General features: G+C 36.9%; 1 long non-coding RNA gene and 1 other non-coding gene across 2 annotated transcripts in view; both read right to left on the minus strand.

Moving 5' to 3' along the window:
* The window catches only part of LOC134732895 (uncharacterized), a 278,832-nt gene that overhangs the window by 90,394 nt on the left and 167,844 nt on the right, over nucleotides 1–20,594 (minus strand). The window lies entirely within an intron of this gene.
* LOC134733361 (U6 spliceosomal RNA) lies at nucleotides 6,678–6,783 on the minus strand. Its single transcript, XR_010116810.1, has one exon. It is a non-coding gene; the product is annotated as a U6 spliceosomal RNA (small nuclear RNA).

Consider the following 20,594-nt stretch of genomic DNA (forward strand, 5'->3'; position numbering starts at 1 on the left):
TTGATCTTTGCTTGACCACCTTAGGTTGCCCTATTCAGACACATCAAATCATTTAGAAATTCTACCTTAATTTGAATTGGATCTTCTGTGATTTTCCAATTAGATAATTACATCATTCTGGAAGAAGCCAAAGCCAGAGTCTGGCAGACCATATCTAAAGACTTTCTTCCAAACTGAGATTACTAATTAGTTAACATTTTAAAACTTTCATTGTTCAATCAGTTATGAATCCAACTAATTCTGCTATTACCAGCCACAATCCCCTGTCATGTTCAGATAGATGAGTGATAAATGTTTTCAAGTTGAAACCAAGATATGCTACAATTATCTTTCTGTTATTACAACTTTTGTAATCTTAGAAACAAAACAAAAACAGAAGATGCCAGTCATGTCTGTGAGTTCATTGCTGCCTCCTACCAAGTACATTTTCTTTACAGAATGAGTAAAAATGTGTTCAGAACATCTACTGTAGAATTTTGCTCAGGATTCATGTCAACTACGCTGCCCTATTTTTCATAGAATTTTTGTGTATGCTATAAATGCTGCTTAATAACAGCAAAGCTTGAAATTAATTCCTATGTCTTTCTTTCTCTGAAGAATTCAAAACTCTAATGTACTTTTTCACCTGTTAGCATTTTCTTTCAGGGTGATATTTTATATTCACAAAATACAAGCTATTAGTTACGGCAAATTTCATTATAATCTAGAGTTATAAAAGGTCTGTAAATTATCTTAAATGCTTAAGACAACTGTAAAGAGCAGTTTTCAGAACAAAATCAGAAACTATGAGCAGTATCCGCAATATCAGGACAGTATCAGCAACAGTCTCAGATAATGACTACAGGCATGCACCATCACGCCTGGCTAATTTTTGTAGTTTTAGTACAGGTGGGATTTCACCATGTTGGCCAGGCTGGTCTCTAACTCCTGACCTCAAATGATCCACCCACCTCAGCCTCCCAAAGTGCTGGGATTACAGGCATGAGCCACCGTGCCTGGCCGAGGTATTCTTATTCACACACCATCACATTGAACGAATTTATTTTTAATTGAGTCATCTGGAAAATATAGTTGGAAAATAGTTATTTTTCACACACAATTTATCTGTTATTTTAAAGTTCAGAATTTGATATATTGGAGTTTTTTTTTTTTTTTTTTTGACAGTCTCACTCTGTCACCAGGCTGGAGTGCAGTGGTGCAATCTCAGCTCACCGCAACCTCCACCTCATGGGTTCAAGCGATTCTCCTGCCTCAGCCTTCCGAGTAGCTGGGACTACAGGTGCACTGCCACCATGCGCAGCTAATTTTTGTATTTTTAGTAAAGACGGGGTTTCACCATGTTGGCCAGGATGGTCTCGATCTCTTGACCTCATAATCCACCCACCTCAGCCTCTCAAGTGCTGGGATTACAGGTGTGAGCCACCGTGCCCGGCTGGAGTTTCTTGAAATAGAATAATTACAGACTGATGAAATTGGCTATGGGTATAACTTTTTCTGTGGAAAAGGCCAAAAGGACAAATGACATGATGGCTGAAAGTATAAACCAGCCTCTTAGTAAGCAGCTGTGATATTGCCATTTATTGGGAACACTTCATCACAGTCTATCTATCTGTCAGAGGTAACTGATTGAACATTTCTTTACTCCATAATTAATTATTAGATGCTGTGGGAAGAAAAGATTATGTTAGGCTTTGAGTGTTAGAAAATAAGAAAGCCTATAGTCCCTTTTCTCAAAGAGTCACAGACTGAAAGGGTGAAATAAAGCATTTGATTTCATTTGGACACTCTTGAGATAGCAGAAAGCTAACCTTTTGTTCTGAGTTATCTCACTCTTTTTCATGGCCAGGATCTAGAGGCCTTTCATTTCCAGGGAATTCTGAAATACCAAGCCCTGAGTTTTGTGTGACATTCAAGCTTTGAATATCTTATGTGTGCTTATCAGAGTCAAGAGGTGCTTTTCATGGTATTTAGCCCAAATTTTTCTGTCTTTTTTCTTCTGCCTAAGATGAAGAATAGCCTTATTTGGTATGTCAGAGGTTTGACATTGCTCATTACACTTTTTCTTCCATTGTGTGGCCAATCACAAGCTTGCCTCAAGCCCAAAAATTGTAGGTGTCAGTTGTATTGAGAGCAGTTGCAGGGAAAATCGCATAATGTAGGAAAGCAGGCAAGAGGGGCTGAGTGGCCAGAGCCCCAGCTTTATCTCTGTTCTATCACTTGCTGATTGGGTGGTTTGGGGAATAACACTTCCATTCTCTGAGACCCAGTATCCTCATTTGTAAAATGAGGCATTTGGACCAGATCATTTCAAAGGTACCTTTAGGCACAAACTTGGAACATTATTCGAGAAGCTAAAAATTAGAAAATTCGTTCTCACTTCATATCACACCTACTAGTATCACGAACAATAGGCAGAGAGAGAAGAATATTCCTTTTTAAATTAACAATAAGAATTGAATCTAAACAAATCTTTTGTTTCTTTCTTTACACAAAGAAATTTTCAATCATTCCATTATTTTCTTCATGCTGTGTTTTTCTTGACATCTGAATCTTTTCCAGGATTGACAAAACACTAACTATCACACCTATTTCTGAAATAATTTGGTGAGTTTTTCAATTGTTTCCATTCCATCAGGTGCCATGAGTAGAGTAATTTTCAAATTTGCAAAGGTAGAGAGATAAGTACAATATACAAAGTAACCTACCAAGGTAAGTGAAAGGCATAAATTGAAAAACCAAAGTAATAAACATTATAAACATAAAAGGTACACTGACCTAAATTAAAACAAGGTAGAACATTTTGTGGATTGGATTTCCATTAAACTCATTAACAACTTTCTTTAATTTTTGTTGGAGCAAAACATAGGTGTACTGCTAGGCTATTCTTATAGTACTACTCAAGTTATTAAAATCTAATGAATGTTACAACAATTTTGGAAAAGGAGAAGTGAACAAACCCTTGTTTTTCTTAACCTCTTTAAGCTTCACTTGACTTCTCTGCAAGATAAAAATACTGCTACCTACCTCATAGCTTGTTAGAAGGACTGAATGTGATAATGCAAGTAAAGTCCGCTACTTGGTACGCATTAATGGCTTATAAGTTTTCTGAGCTGGTCTTGATACTTGTTGCTATATGTACTTTATTTCTTTTCATTCTACAAATGATATTTTGAGTAATATTTTGGAATTTTTTTTTTTGTACAGGAGAAAAAAATAGAATCAGAGAACTGAAGGTTTTTATTCAAGGTCACAAAATACAAGGTGGTTAAGGTTGGAATTATAATCGTCCTAAGGTCTACATGGCTTTTAGGCACTTGATTTTCTTGGGATCCAATCCAAATGTGTAAGCCTTAAAATGGTTGTTTTGGCCGGCCGCGGTGGCTCACGCCTGTAATCCCAGCACTTTGGGAGGCTGAGGCGGGCTGATCACCTAAGGTCGGGAGTTCAAGACCAGCCTGATCAACATGGAGAAACCCCATCTCTACAAAAATTTAAAATTCACTGGGCATGGCAGCGCATGCCTGTAATCCCAGCCACTTGGGAAGCTGAGGCAGGAGAATTGCTTGAACCTGGGAGGCAGAGGTTGCGGTGAGCCAAGATAGTGCCAATGCACTCCAGCCTGGGCAACAAAAGTTAAACTCTGTCTCAAAAAAAAAAAAAATGTCTTGTTTTAAGTTCGTAGCAGAATATTGACTTGGTAAGTCTGCATGAAGAAATAATATTATTAGTTTTCATGTATAGAAAAATAACTACAATTTATTGTGATTTTAAAAATTAACTGAGCCTTAAGTATCAAAATGAATGTTAGTTTTTAAAGTGATCTTTTTGGGAGGCTGTCTTGAGTACTCTTTCCATTGTCCAGAGTATTTTGAGATTGCCAACTCAAATAGTGACACTAGTCAACTGGTTTGATTATTTGAGTCACATCTCTTATTTTATTTTTAAAGAAAATATTGTTATAACCAATTTGTTTACTTACTATATTAGCTTCTGGCTCTTTCCAAAGAATAAAATCATCCCCAAAAGGATCGATACTCTTTGATCTTAAATCTACTAAAAAGAATACAGGTAGGTTTGCAATATGTCTAGATCTATGGATCCTAATATTATTTTAAGTAATGACACACTTTGGAATACAGTCATGGTCACTTAATAAGAACTTGCTCTGAGAAATGTGTCATTAGGCAGTTTCATCACTGTGCAAACATCATACACTGTACTAACACAACCTATGTGGTATAGTGCACTACACACCAAAGCTATATGGTATAGCCTGTTGCTCCTAGGTTACAGGCCTGTATAGCATGTCACTGAACTGAATGCTGTAGGCAATTGTAACACAGTAATAAGTGAGGCATATCTTGGAGACATTGTTGGTTCAGTCCAGACCACCACAGTAAAGCGAATAAAGCAAGTCACACAAATTTTTTGGTTTCCCAATGCATATAAGTTATGTTTAACCTATACGATAGTTTATTAGGTATGCAACAGCACTATGTCTAAAACAATAATAAATATGCATTAATTTGAAAATACTTCTTTGCAAAAAAATGCTAAGGAACATCGGAGCCCTCAGTAAGTCATAATCTTTTGGCTCGTGGTCGGTCTTGCCTCGACTGAGACGGCTGTTGACTGATTAAGGTGGTGAAAAATTTCTCTGAGCATGAGATGTTGTTTGACAGCATTTTACCCACAGCAGAACTTCTTCAAAATTAGAGTCAATCCTCTCAAATCCTGCCACTACTTTGTCAACTAAATTTATATGGCAGTTTAAATTCTTGGGGGTCATTTCAACAACTTTTACAACATCTTCACCAGGACTAATTTCCATCTCAAGAAATAACTTTCTTGGCTCATCCGTAAGAAGGCAACTCCTCATCCATTCAAGTTTTATCATGAGATTGCAGAGGTCTAATCACATCTTTAAGATCCACATTTAATTCTAGTTGTCTTGCTGTTTCCACCACATCTGCAGTTACTTTCTGCACTGAAGTCTTAAATCCCTGAAAGCTATCCATGAGAGTTGAAATCACATTTTTCTTTTTTTTTTTTTTTTTTTTTTTTGAGACGGAGTCTCACTCTGTCGCCCAGGCTGGAGTGCAGTGGCGCAGTCTCGGCTCACTGCAAGCTCCACCTCCCGGGTTCACGCCATTCTCCCGTCTCAGCCTCTCCGAGTAGCTGGGACTACAGGCGCCCGCCACCACGCCCGGCTAATTTTTTGTAGTTTTAGTAGAGACGGGGTTTCACCGTGGTCTCGATCTCCTGACCTCGTGATCCGCCCGCCTCGGCCTCCCAAAGTGCTGGGATTACAAGCGTGAGCCACCGCGCCCAGCCGAAATCACATTTTTCTAAATTCCTGTTAATTTTAATATTTTTACCCCCTTCCATGAATCACAAGTATTCTTAATGGCATATAGAATGGTGAATCCTTTGCAGAAGGCTTTCAACTTACTTTTGCCAAGATCTATCAAAAGAATCATGATCTATGGCAACTGTAGCCTTACTACATGTTTTTTCTTTTCTTTCCTTCCTTCCTTCCTTCTTTCCTTCCTTCCTTCCCTCTTTCCTTCCTTCCTTCCTTTCTTTCCTTCCTTCCTTCCTCTCCCCTTCCCCTTCCCTTTCCCCTCCCCTTCTCCTTCTCCTTCCCTTCCCTTCGAGTCTTGCTCTGTTGCCCAGGTTGGAGTGCAGTGGCATGATCTTGGCTCACTGCAATCTCTGCTTCCCAGGTTCAGGCTATTCTCATGCCTCAGCCTCCCTCATAGCTGGGATTACAGGCATGTGCCATCATGTCCAACTAATTCTTGTATTTTTAGTAGAGATGGAGTTTCACCATGTTGCAATGCTATTCTCGAACTCCTGGCCTCAAGTGATTTTTCTGCCTTGGCCTCTGAAAGTGCTGGGATTACATGTGTGAGCCACCCCATCTGGCCACTAAATGTATTTCTTAAACCATAAGACTTAAAAGTCAAAATTACTCATTGATTCATAGGCTGCAGAATGGTTGCTATGCTATCAGACATCAAAACAGCACTTATATCCTTGTATATCTCCATAAGATCTCTTGGGAGACCAGGTGTATTGTTAATGAGCAGTAATATTTTTAAAGAAGTCTCAACAGTGGGCTTAAAATGTTCAGTAAACCATGCTATAAACAGATGTGCTGTCATCCAGGCTTTGATAATCAATTTACAGAGCGCAAGCAGGATAGATTTAACGTAATTCCTAAGGGACCTAAAATTTTAAGAATGAAAACTGAGCATTGGCTTCCACTTAAAGTCACCAGCTACATTAGCCACTAGCCACTGACAAGACAGTCTGTCATTTGAAGCTTTTAAACTAGGTGTTTAGTGTAGACGCTCTCATCACTTACCTTAGCTAGATCTTCTGGATAACATGCTGCAGCTTCTACATCAGCACTTGATGCTTCCCCTTGCACTTTTATTTATACAGATGACTTCTTTTCTTAACCCTTATGAACCAACCTCTGTTAGCTTCTAACTTTTTTTCTGAAGCTTCTTCACCTCTGTCATCCTTTACAGAATTGAAGAGAGTTAGAGCCTTGCTCTGGATTAGGGTTTGGCTTAATGAAATATTGTAGCTGGTTTGATCTTCTATCCATATCAACAATAGGGCTGTTTTACTTTCTTATTATTCTTTTTTTAATTAATTTATTTTACAAAAGTATGGAATGCTTCACGAATTTGCGTGTCATTGTTACCCAGGGACCATGCTAATCATCTGTATCGTTCCACATTTTAGGATATGTGCTGTTGAAGCGAGCACACTTTCCTATTATTCTTTTGTTCACCGAAGTAGCACTTTTAATTTCTTTCAACAGCTTTTCCTTGCATTCACAACTTGGCTGACTGTATGGCAAAGAGGCTGAGCTTTCGGCCTGTCTTGGCCCTCGATATGCCTTCCTCACTAACCTTCATCATTTCTAGATTTTTATTTAGAGTGAGAAATGTGTGACTCTTCCTTTCCCTTGAACAATTAGAGGCAATTGTAGGGTTTTAATTGATCTAATTTCAAAATTATTGTGTCTTAGAGAATAGGGAGGCCCATGGAGAGGGAAAGAGATGTGGGAACAGCCAGTCAGTGGAGCAGTTGCAACACACACATTTATCAATTAAGTTTTTCATCTTATTTTATTTTTATCATGCATTAGTATGGTTTTTTAAATTTATTTTTCTGTAAGTTATTATCATTTTATTTATTTATTTTTTCATAAGTTATTGGAATAGCGGTGGTATTTGGTTACATGAATAAATTCTTTAGTGATGATTTGTGAGATTTTGGTGCACCCATCACCCTAGCAGGTGTACATATACACTGCACCCTATTTGTAGCCTTTTATCCCTCGCCCTTCCCTCCTTTCTCTACAACTCCCCAAAGTCCATTGTATCATCCTTATGCCTTTGCGTCCTCATAGCTTAGCTCCCACATATCAGTGAGAACATATGATGTTTGCTTTTCCATTCCTGAGTTACTTCACTTAGAAGAACAGTCTCCAATCTCACCCAGGTCACTGCAAATGCTGTTAATTCATTCTTTTTTATGGCTGAGTAGTATTCCATTATATATATGGAATACTTTGTCATGTTGCAAGGCTGGTCTCGAACTCCTGGCCTCAAGTGATCTACCTACCTTGGCCTCCCAAAGTGCTGGGACTACAGGTGTGAGCCTGGTATCTATCTATCTATCTATCTATCTATCTATCTATCTATCTATCATCTATCTATCTACCACCACAGTTTCTTTATCCACTTGTTGATTGATGGGCATTTGGGTTGGTTCCACGATTTTGCTATTGTGAATTGTATGCAAGTATCTTTTTCAAATAATGACTTCTTTTCCTCTGGGTAGATACCCAGTAGTGGGATTGCTGAGTCAAATGGTAGTTCTACTTTTAGTTCTTTAAGGAATCTCCACACAGTTTCCCCTGGTGGCTGTACTAGTTTACGTTCCCACCAGCAGTGTAGAAATGCTCCCTGTTTACCACATCCATGCCAGCATCTACTTTTTTAAATGTTTTGATTATGGCTATTCCCACGACATTACGTTCTGCTAGCCTAGAGGTCTTAGTTCCAGAGGGAAGTACACTGCCACCAGGAGACACAACAATGATTCCATTAAACTGGAAGTTAAGACTGCCACCTGGACACTTTGGGATCCTCCTACCTTTAAGTCAACAGGCTAAGAGGGGAGTTACAGTGTTGGCTGGAATGACTGACCCAGACTATCAAGATGAAATCAGTCTCCTACTACACAAGGGAGGTAAGGAAGAGTATGCATGGAATACAGGAGATCCCTTGGTGTCTCTTAGTATTACCATGCCCTGTGATTAAGGTCAATGGGAAACTACAACAACTCAATCCAAGCAGCACTACAAATGACCCAGACCCTTCAGGAATGAAGGTTTGGGTCACCCCACTAGGAAAAAAACCATGACCTGCTGAGGTGTTTGCTGAAGGCAAAGGGAATGCAGAATGGGTAGTAGAAGAAGGTAGTCATCAATACCATCTAAGTGACCAGCTAAGAGACCTAAATGAGGACTGTAATTGTCTTGAGTATTTCCTCCTTCTTTTGTTAAAAACATGTTTGTGCATATATACACTTGTACTAAGAAAATATCTTCATTTTATTTTTTTCCTATATTATGTGGCATGAGATTTATTAACTTTATATCAGCATTTAAGTATTGTTAATTTTATGTAATAGCATTTGGATTGGGGATTTGTGCATTTCTGGTTGTACAAAGGATAGTTGTTATATGTTAGGCATAATTATGACCTTATTATTGTCTTTATTGGAAGATTATGATCTCAGGAGATGTGTATGGGTTCAAGTTAACAAGGTGTGGACTTGTGATGTTTGATACTGAGTGTCAACTTGACTAAAGGATGCAAAGTATTGATTTTGTGCGTGTCTGTGAGGGTGCTGCCAAAAGGGATTAACATTTGAGTTAGTGGGCTAGGAAAGGCATACCCACCCATAATCTGGGTGGGCACCATCTAATCAGCTGCCATTGTGGCCAGAATAAAAAGCATGCAGAAGAACCTGAAGAGACTAGACTGGCTTAGCATCCCAGCCTACATCTTCCTCATGCTGGATGTTTCCTGCCCTCAAACATGGGACTCCAAGTTCTTTGGCTTTGGAACTTGGACTGGCTTCCTTGCTCATCAGCTTTCAGATGACCTGTTATGGAACCTTGGAATCATGTGAGTTAATACTCCTTATTAAACTCCCCTTTATATATATATATAGGGGAGTTTATTTTATATATATATCCTATTAGTTCTGTCCCTCTAGACAATCCTGACTAGCACAAGGATCCATTTCATTCTCCTACTTGGGGCTTGCCAATTATCCCAGCCCCATTTGTTGTATAGGGTATCCTTTCCCCACTGTTTGTTTCTGTTTGGTTTGTCAAAGATCAATTGAGTGTAAGTAATTGGCTTTATTCTTGGTCCTCTATTCTGTTCCATTGGTCTATGTGCCTATTTTTATACCAGTAACATGCTGTGTTGGTGACTATAACCTTGTAGTATAGTCTGAAGTTGGGTAATGTGATGCCTCCAGATTTGTTCTTTTTGCTTAGTCTTGCTTTGGCTATGTGGGCTTTTTGGTTCCATGTAAATTTTAGGATTTGTTTTTTTAGTTCTGTGAAGAATGATGATGGTATTTTGATAGGAATCACATTGAATTTGTAGATTGCTTTTAACAGTATGGTCGTTTTCAATATATTGTTTCCACCCATCGATGATCATGGGATGTGTTTCCATATGTTCATGTCATCTATAATTTCTTTCAGCTGTGTAGTTTTCCTTGTAGAGATCTTTCACCTCCTTGGGTAGGTATATTCCTAATAATTTCCTTTTTTTGGTGCAGCTGTGTAAAAGGGGTTGAGTTCCTGATTTGATTCTCAGGTTGTTCACTGTTGGTGGATAGCAGTGCTACTGATTTGTGTACATTAATTTTGTACCCAGAAGCTTTACTGAACTCATTTATCAGTTCTAGGAGCTTTTTGGATGAGTCTTTAGGGTTTTCTGGCTATGTGTTCATATCATTGGCAAACATCACAGTTTGACATTCTGTTTCCTATTTGGATGTTCTTTATTTCTTTCTCTCGTATGACTGCTCTGGCTAGGACTTCCAGTGCTACTTTGAACAGAAGTGGTAAAAGCAGGTATTTTTGTCTTATTTCAGTCCTCAGGGGGAATGTTTTCAACTTTTCCCCATTCAGTATAATGTTGACTGTGGGTTTGTCATGGATGGCTTTTATTACCTTAAGGTATGTCCCTTCTATGCCGATTTTGCTGAGGTTTTTAATCATAAAGGATACTGGATTATGTCAAATGCTTTTTCTGTGTCTATTGAGATGATCATGTGATTTTTGTTCTTAATTCTGTTCATGTGTTATATCACATTAATTGACTTGCATATGTTAAACCATCCCTGCATCCCTAGTATGAAACCCACTTGATCATGGTGGATTATCTTTTTGATACGCTGTGAGATTTGGTAAGCTAGTATTTTGTTGAGAATTTTTGCATCTATGTTCATCAGGATATTAGTCTGTACTTTTCTTTCTTTTTTTTTTTTTCTATTTTGTTACCTCCTTTCCTGGTTTTGGTATTAGGGCGATACTGGCTTCATAGAATGATTTAGAGAAGATTTATTTTTCCATATCCTGTGGAATAATGTCAATAGGATTGGTAACAATTCTTCTTTGAATGTCTGATAGAACTCAGCTGTGAATCTGTCTGGTCTTGGAATTTTTTTGTTGGCATTTTTAAAAAGTTACCATTTCAATCTTGCTGCTTGTTATTGGTCTGCTCAGAGTTTCTATTTTTTCCTGGTTTAATCTAGGAGGGTTGTCTATTTCTAGACAGTTATCCATCTCCTCTAGGTTTTCTACTTTGTCTTCATAAAGGTATTCATAGTAGCCTTGAATGATCTTTTGTATTTCTGTGTTATTGGTTGTAATATTTCCCATCTTGTTTCTAATTGAGCTTATTTGGATATTCTTTCTTCTTGGCTAATCTTGCTAATGGTCTATCAATTTTTTTTATCTTTTCAAAGAACCAGCCTTTTGTTTCATTTGTCTTTTGTGTTTTTTTGTTTCAATTTCATTTAGTTCTGCTGCACTGATCTTTGTTATTTCTTTTCTTCTGCTGGGTTTGGTTTGTTTTTGTTTCTGTAGTTCCTTAAGGTGTGAACCTAGATCATCTAGTTGTGCTCTTTCAGACTTTTTGATGTGGGCCTTTAAGGCTATGAACTTTCCTCTTAGCAATGCTTTTGCTGTATCCCAAAGTTGGTTTTTTTTTTTTTTTTTAGATGAAATCTTGCTCTGTTGACAGGCTGGAGTGCAGTGGTGCGATCTTGGTTCACTGTTACATCCACTTCCCAGGTTCAAGTGATTCTCCAGCCTCCGCTTTCTGAGTAGCTGGGACTACAGGTGCACACCACCACACCTGGCTAATTTTTTGTGTTTTAGAAGAGATGGGGTTTCACCATGTTGGTCAGGATGGTCTTGATCTCCTGACCTCGTGATCCGCCCACCTTGGCCTCCCAAAGTGCTGGGATTACAGGTGTGAGCCACTGCACCTGGCCTCCCAGAGGTTTTGATAGGTTGTGTCACTATTATCATTCATTTCAAAAAAAAATTTTCTTTTTTTTTTTTTTGAGACAGAGTCTCGCTCTGTCATCCAGGCTGGAGTACAGTGATGTGATCTTGGCTCACTGCAAACTCCGCCTCCTGGGTTCACGCCATTCTCCTGCCTGAGCCTCCTGAGTAGCTGGGACTACAGGTGCCCGCCACCATGCCCAGCTAATTTTTTTGTATTTTTGATAGAGACAGGGTTTCACTATGTTAGCCAGGATGGTCTCGATCTCCTGACCTTGTGATCTGCCCGCCTCAGCCTCCCAAAGTGCTGGGATTACAGGTGTGAGCCACTGTGCCTGGCCAGTTCAAAGAGTTTTTAAATTTCCATCTGGATTTCACTGTTGGCCCAATGATCACTCAGGAGCAGATTATTTAATTTCCATGTGTTTGTATAGTCTTGAGGGTTCCTTTTGGAGTTAATTTCCAATTTTATTCCACTGTGGTTTGAAAGAGTACTTGATATAATTTTGATTTTCTTGAAACTTATTGAGACTTTTTAATGACCTATTACATAAGTCTATCTTGGAGAGTGTTCCATGTACTGATGGATAGAATGTACATCAATGCAAAAATCCTCAATAAAATACTGGCAAACCAAATCCAGCAGCACATCAAAAAGCTTATCCACCATGATTGAGTGGCCTTCATCCCTGGGGTGCAAGGCTGGTTCAACATATGCAAATCAATAAACGTAATCCAGCACATAAACAGAACCAACGACAAAAACCATATGATTATCTCAATGGATACAGAAAAGGCCTTTGACAAAATTCAACAGCCCTTCATGCTAAAAACTCTCAATCGATTAGGTATTGATGGGACGTATCTCAAAATAATAAGAGCTATCTATGACAATCCCACAGCCAATATCATACTGAATGGGCAAAAACTGGAAGCATTCCCTTTGAAAACTGGCACAAGACAGGGATGCCCTCTCTTACCACTCCTATACAACACAGTGTTGGAAGTTCTGGCCAGGGCAATCAGGCAGGAGAAGGAAATAAAGGGTATTCAATTAGGAAAAGAGGAAGTCAAATTGTCCCTGTTTGCAGATGACATGATTGTATACCTAGAAAACCCCATCGTCTCAGCCCAAAATCTCCTTAAGCTGATAAGCAACTTCAGCAAAGTCTCAGGATACAAAATCAATGTGCAAAAATCACAAGCATTCATATACACCAATAACAGACAAACAGAGAGCCAAATCATGAGTGAACTCCCCTTCAAAATTGCTTCAAAGAGAATAAAATACCTGGGAATCCAACTTACAAGGGATGTGAAGGACCTCTTCAAGGAGAACTACAAACCACTGCTCAATGAAATAAAAGAGGATACAAACAAATGGAAGAACATTCCATACTCATGAGTAGGAAGAATCAATACTGTGAAAAGGGCCATACTGCCCAAGGTAATTTATAGATTCAATGCCATCCCCATCAAGCTACCAATGACTTTCTTCACAGAATTTGAAAAAACTACTTTAAAGTTCATATGGAACCAAAAAAAAGAGCCCACATTGCCAAGTCAATCCTAAGCCAAAAGAACAAAGCTGGAGGCATCATGCTGCCTGACTTGAAACTATACTACAAGGCCACAGTAACCAAAACAGCATGGTACTGGTACCAAAACAGAGATATAGACCAATGGAACAGAACAGAGCCCTCAGAAATAATGCCGCATATCTATAACTATCTGATCTTTGACAAATCTGACAAAAGCAAGCAATGGGGAAAGGATTCCCTATTTAATAAATGGTGCTGGGAAAACTGGCTAGCCATATGTAGAAAGCTGAAAGTGGATCCCTTCCTTTCACCTTCTACAAAAATTAATTCAAGATGAATTAAAGACTTAAATGTAGACCTAAAACCATAAAAACCCTAGAAGAAAACCTAGGCAATACCATTCAGGACATAGGCATGGGCAAGGACTTCATGTCTAAAACACCAAAAGCAATGGCAACAAAAGCCAAAATTGACAAATGGGATCTAATTAAACCAAAGAGCTTCTGAGCAGCAAAAGAAACTACTGTCAGAGTGAACAGGCAACCTACAGAATGGGAGAAAATTTTTGCAATCTACTCATCTGACAAAGGGCTAATATCCAGAATCTACAATGAACTCAAACAAATTTACAAGAAAAGAACAAACAACCCACCAAAAAGTGGGCGAAGGATACGAACAGACACTTCTCAAAAGAAGACATTTATGCAGCCAAAAGACACATGAAAAAATGCTCATCATCACTGGCCATCAGAGAAATGCAAATCAAAACCACAATGAGATACCATCTCACACCAGTCAGAATGGCGATCATTAAAAAGTCAGGAAAACAACAGGTGCTGGAGAGGATGTGGAGAAATAGGAACATTTTTACAATGTTGGTGGGAGTGTAAACTAGTTCAACCATTGTGGAAGTCAGTGTGGCAATTCCTCAGGGATCTACAATTAGAAATACCATTTGACCCAGCAATCCCATCACTGAGTGTATACCCAAAGGATTATAAATCATGCTGCTATAAAGACACATGCACACGTATATTTATTGTGGCACTGTTCACAACAGCAAAGACTTGGAACCAAGCCAAATGTCTAACAATGATAGACCGGATTAAGAAAATGTGGCACATATACACCGTGGAATACTATGCAGCCATAAAAAGGGATGAGTTCATGTCCTTTATAGTGACATGGATGAAGCTGGAAACCATCATTCTCAGCAAACTATCGCAAGGACAAAAAAACCAAACACAACATGTTCTCACTCATAGGTGGGAATTGAACAATGAGAACACATGGACACAGGAAAGGGAATGTCACACACCAGGGCCTGTTGTGGGGTGGGGGAATGGGGGAGGGACAGCATTAGGAGATATACCTAATGCTAAATGACAAGTTAATGGGTACAGCACACCAACATGGCACATGTATACATATGTAACTAACTTGCATGTTGTGCACACGTACCCTAAAACTTAAAGTATTAAAAAAAAAAGAATGTATACTCTGCAGTTCTTCAGTAGAATGTTCTGTAAATATCTGTTAAGCCCATTTGTTCTAGAATATAGTTTAAGTTCATTATTTCTTTGTTGACTTTCTCTTTTCACGAACTGTCTAATGCTCTCTGTGGAGCATTAAAGTCCTCCACTATCATTGTGTTGCCATGTGTCTCATTTGTTAGGTCTAGTAGTAATTGCTTTATAAATTTGGAAGCTCCAGTGTTAGGTGCATATATATTTGGGATTGCGATATTTTCCTGTGGACTATTTCTTTTATCATTATATAATGTCCCTCTTTGTCTTTTTTTTAACTGTTGTTGCTTTTAAGTCTGTTTTGTCTGACATAAGTATAGCTACTCCTGCTTGCTTTTGGTGTCCATTTGAATGGAATATCTTTTCCCACTCCTTTACCTTAAGTTTATGTGAGTCCTTATGTGCTAGGTGAGTGTCTTAAAGACAGCAGATACTTGATTGGTGGATTTTTATCCATTCTGCCATCTGTATCTTTTAATTGGTGAATTTAGGTCATTCACATTCAATATTAGTATTCAGACATTAGGTATTGCTTTATTCATCCTGCTAGTTGTTGCTTGAATACCTTTTTCTTTTAAATTGTGTTACAGTTGTATAGGTCCTGTGAGATTTATGCTTAAGTGAGGTTCTATTTTGGTGTATTTTAGGTCTTATTTCAAGATTTACAACTCCTTTTCATATTTCTTGTAGTGCTGGCTTGGTAGTAGCATATTCGCTCAGCATGTGTTTGTCTGAAAACCATCCTTCGTTTATGAAGCTTAGTTTCACCGGATACAAATTTCTTGGCTGATAATTATTTTGTTTAAGGAGGCTAAAGATAGGACCTCAATCCTTTCTGGCTTGTAGAGTTTCTGCTGAGCAATTTGCTGTTAATCTAATAGGTTTTTCTTTTTAGGTTATCTGATCCTTTTGCCTCGCAGCTCTTAAGATTCTTTCCTTTGTTTTGACTTTAGATAACCTGAAAACTATGTGCCCAGGTGATAATCTTTTTGTGATCAATTTCCTGGATGTTTTTTGAGCTTCTTGTATTTTAATGTCTAGATCTCTAGAAAGACCAGGAAAGTTTTCCTGGATTATTCCCTCTAATAAGTTTTCCAACCTTTTAGATTTCTCTTCTTCCCCAGGAACATCTATTATTCTTATGTTTGGTCATTTAACATAATCTTAAATTTCCTGGAGGCTTTGTTCATTTTTAAAATTTTTTTTTCTTCTTTGTCAGATTGGGTTAATTTGAAAGCCTTGTCTTCAAACTCTGGAGTTCTTTCTCATACATGTTCTAGTCTATTGTTGAAACGTTCTAATGTATTTTGTATTTCTCTAAGTGTGTCTTTCATTTCCCGAAGTTGTGGGGGGTTTTTTGGTTGTTGTTTGTTTGTTTTTACTTTATGAAATCTATTTCTCTGCAGAGGTTTTTATTTATATTCTATCTATTTTTTAAATTTCTTTTAAGTTGATTTTTACCTTTCTCTGGTACCTTCTTGAGTAGCTTTATAATTAACCATCTGAATTCTTTATCTGGCAACTCAGAGATTTATTCTTGGTTTAAATCCATTCCTGGAGAGCCAGTGTGATCTTTTGGAGAATGTTAAGGAACCTTGCTTTTTTATATCACCAGAATTACTTTTCTGGTTCCTTCTCATTTGGGTAGACTTTCAGTGGAAAGATCTGGAACTCAAAGGCTTCTGTTCAGATTCTTTCGTCCCATGGGTTGATTCTTTGATGTGGCACTCTCCCCCTTCCCCTATGAATTGAGCTTCCTGAGAGTGAGACTGCAGTGATTGCTCTTGACCCATTGGAGCCATTGGTTGTGGGCTGGTGCTGGGGAATGTCTGCAAAGAGTCCTGTGATGTGATCTGTCTTCAGGTCTCCCAGACATGGATACAAGCACCTACTCTGCTAGAGGTGGCAGGGAAGTGAAATGGAAACTGTCGGAGTCCTTGGTTGTAGTTTTGTTTAGTGTGCTAGTTTTTTCAAATGCTGATTATGCTAGCAGTAAAATTGTCACATGGACAGACTCAGGAACTCTGGATAGTCAGGATGTTGTAGGTACTGAAATTAGCTGTTGTTTTCTCCTTATTTGAAAGAGGGTTTTTCTGTTATATACAATGATTCAGGCAAATAGTTTTCTTATATGTGTGTACATATAATAATAAATGTATTTATAATTATATAATTAATATATATAATATATGTGTTTATATAATATATAAAATATAATACATATAATAAATAAAATATATACTATATTATATATAACATATAAAATATATATGATATTATATATAATATATAAAATATATATGATATTATATATAATATATAAAATATATACTATATTATATATAATATATAAAATATATACTATATAATATATATGCAATATGTATATATAATATATGTAATATATTATATATAATATATATGTAATATATTACATATTATATAGAATATATTATATGTAATATATAATATATTATATATAATATATATGTAATATATTATATATAATATATATTATATATTAATATATACATTTGTATATATTAATATATTATATATTTATATACATTTATATATACACATATAAGAAAACTATTTGTGTATGTATATATATTTTATATATATATATATATATATATATATATATATATATATATATATATAGCTTGATGTGTCTCTGTCTTGCTTCAGTATCAGGCTAGTTAGTGCTGACTTCATAGAATATATATATATTTATACATATACACACACATATAAGAAAACTATTTGTGTATATATATATAGTTTGATGTGCCTTTGTCTGGCTTCAGTATCAGGCTAGTTAGTGCTGACTTCATAGAATAAGCTTGGAAGTAGTCCCTTGTGTTGTATTTTTTAGAATAATTTCATTAGGACGGTTATTTGTTTTTCTTTAATCATTTGGTAAAATTCAGCAGTGAAGCCATTAGTTTCTAGGCTTTTCTTTGATGGGAGAGTTTTTATTAGGCTTCAATCACGTTACATGCTGTTGTTTTGTTCAGGCTTTTTATTTCTTCATGATTCAATATTGGTAAGTCATATATGGGCATGGTGGCGGGCGCCTGTAGTCCCAGCTACTCAGAGAGGCTGAGGCAGGAGAATGGCGTGAACCCGGGAGGCGGAGCTTGCAGTGAGCCAAGATCGCACCACTGCACTCCAGCCTGGGCGACAGAGCAAGACTCCGTCTCAAAAAAAAAAAAAAACAAAACAAAACAAAAAAAAAGAAATTTATCCATTTCTTCTGGGTTTTCCAATTTATTGTCATATAATTGCTTATAGTAGCCCCTAACCATCCTTTGAATTTCTGTGATATCAGTTGTAATGTCTCCTTTTTTATCTCTGATTTTGTTTGGATCTTCTATCTTTTCTTCTTATTCTGGCTAAAGAGTTGTCAATTCTGTTGATCTTTTCAAAAAGCATTTGTTTGTTTCATTGAACCTTTGTGTTCCTTTATTTCAATTATATTCATTTCTGCTCTGATCTTCTTATTTCCTTTCTTCTGCTAATTTTGGTTTTGCTTGCTCTTGCTTTTCTAGTTCTTGAAGATGCATTGTTAGGTTGTTAATTTGACATTTTTCTATTTTTGATGTAGGCACTTATAGCTATAAACTTACCTCTGAGTATTCATTTCACTATATCTGATAGATTTTGGCATATTTTGTCTTATCATTTATTTAGATAAATTTTTCAATTTTCATCTTGATTTCTTCATTGACACACTGGTCATTCAGGAACATATTGTTTAGTTTCCATATGTTCATATAATTCTAAAATTGTTTTTATTATTGATTTCTTCATTTATTCCACTGTGGCTAGAGGAGATAACTGGTATTATATCTTTGAATGTTTTAAAATTTATTTTTTACCTAACATATGGTCTGTCCTTGAGAATAATTCATGCATTGAGAAGAGTGTGTATTCTTCAGCCATTGGATGAAATGATTTGTAAATATTTGTTGAGTCAGTTTTTTCTGTAGTACACATTAAGGCTGATGTTTCTTTGTTGATTGGGGTCAATCTATTTATTTCTAATAATATTTGCTTTATATATCTGAGTGCTCCAGTGTTGGTGCATATATATTTACAACTGTTACATCCTCTTGCTGAATTTACCCTCTTATTATTATATAATAATATTCTTTGTCTCTTCTTATAGTTTCTGTCTTGAAATCTATCTTGTCTGATATACGTATAGCTACTCCTATTCTTTTTTTGGTTGCCATTTGCACGTAATATCCTTTTTCATTGCTTTATTTTTAGTCTATGTGCATCTTTATAGGTAGAGCGTGTTTCCTGTAGGCAACAGATCATTAAGTCTTGGTGTTTCATCCGTTCAGCCACTTTGACTTTTGATTTCAGAGGTTAGTCTGTTTACATTCAATGTTACTACTGATCGATAACGAGTTCTGCCATTGTCTTATTTGTTTTCTGGTTGTTTTGTGGTCTTCTCTTTCTTCCTTTTTAAACTTTTTTGTTTACATATACATTATCCCAGGCCTACACAGGGTCAGGATCATTGATATCACTGTCTTCCACCTCCACATCTTGTCCCACTGGAAGGTTTTCAGGGGCAATAACATGCATGGAGCTGTCATCTCCTATGATAACAATGCCTTCTTCTGGAATACGCCCTGAAAAACCTATCTGAGGCTGTTTTACACTTAACATACCTATATATGTATGTAACATACATATATATGAATTAGCATACTCTTAAATGAATAAAATGTACAGTAAATACATAAACAATTTACATAGTCATTATACTGCCATCAAGTATTATGTAATAATTACATGTGATAGGCTTTTATATGACTGACATGCAGGTTTCTTTATGCCAGCTTCACTGCAAACACATGAGTAATGCGTCATACTATGATGTTAAGGTGGCTACAGTGTCACTAGGTGATAGGAATTTTTCAGCTCTATTATAATCTTATGGGGTCAACATCATATATGCAGTTTGTCACTGACTGATACATGGTTGTGATTTATGACTATATATGTATTAGGTTGATGCAAAAGTAATTGCAGTTTCTGCCATTACTTTTAAGTCCCTTTTCACCTCTTTCTTCTCTCCTGCTGTTTAGTTTGAAAATAACATATCATTGAGTTTAAACACTCTGAACTAGCATATTTGTTGAAAATTTTGATTTATCTAAAAAAAAATTTATTGAATGCCTACTAATTGTCAGGCATTTCTCTGAGTTCTTGGGAAACAACAGTAAACAAAACAGATCTCCAACCTGTGATGCTTACATATACATGCTTACAAACATTATATATATTCACAAATAAATATAACAAATATCTAAATTATATATAATGTTGGAAAATGATAAGTGCTGTAGGAAAAACAGAAAAGATAGAGCCATTTCGTATGGAAAGTGGAGGCAGATTACAATTTTATATAAAGTGATTAGGACAGACTTCATTAAGAAGGTATTATTTTTGCAAAATTCAAAGGAGGAAGAAAATTAGTCAAGAGGATACCTAGAGGAAGATGGTCTTAGGAAGACAAAATAACTTGTACAAAGACCGTGAGTTCTAAGTACACTGGTGCTGTTGAGACAGAGCAAGCAGACCAGTGTAGTTAGAAAAGTGTAAGTGAGGTACAGAGAAGCAGGAAAAAAAAGTCAGAGAAGAAAGGGCTGATCATCCTGGCCTTGGAAGACAGTATAAGGAGTCAAGCTTTCCTTGTTAGTGAAATGGAAGCCATTGCTGTGCTTTGAGCAGTGATGTGACATTATCAGTCTAGTCTTTTAGAAGGATTTCTCTGGCTGCTTCATTGAGAATAGAAAATAGGGGCAAAGAGAGAAACAGGGAGACCAGTGTAGAGGCAAGAGATGATGAAACAGGGTGGTAGCAGTGATGGTGGTA

Source organism: Symphalangus syndactylus, chromosome 17 (genome assembly GCF_028878055.3).
Source record: "Symphalangus syndactylus isolate Jambi chromosome 17, NHGRI_mSymSyn1-v2.1_pri, whole genome shotgun sequence".
NCBI classification, from domain to species: Eukaryota; Metazoa; Chordata; class Mammalia; order Primates; family Hylobatidae; genus Symphalangus; species Symphalangus syndactylus.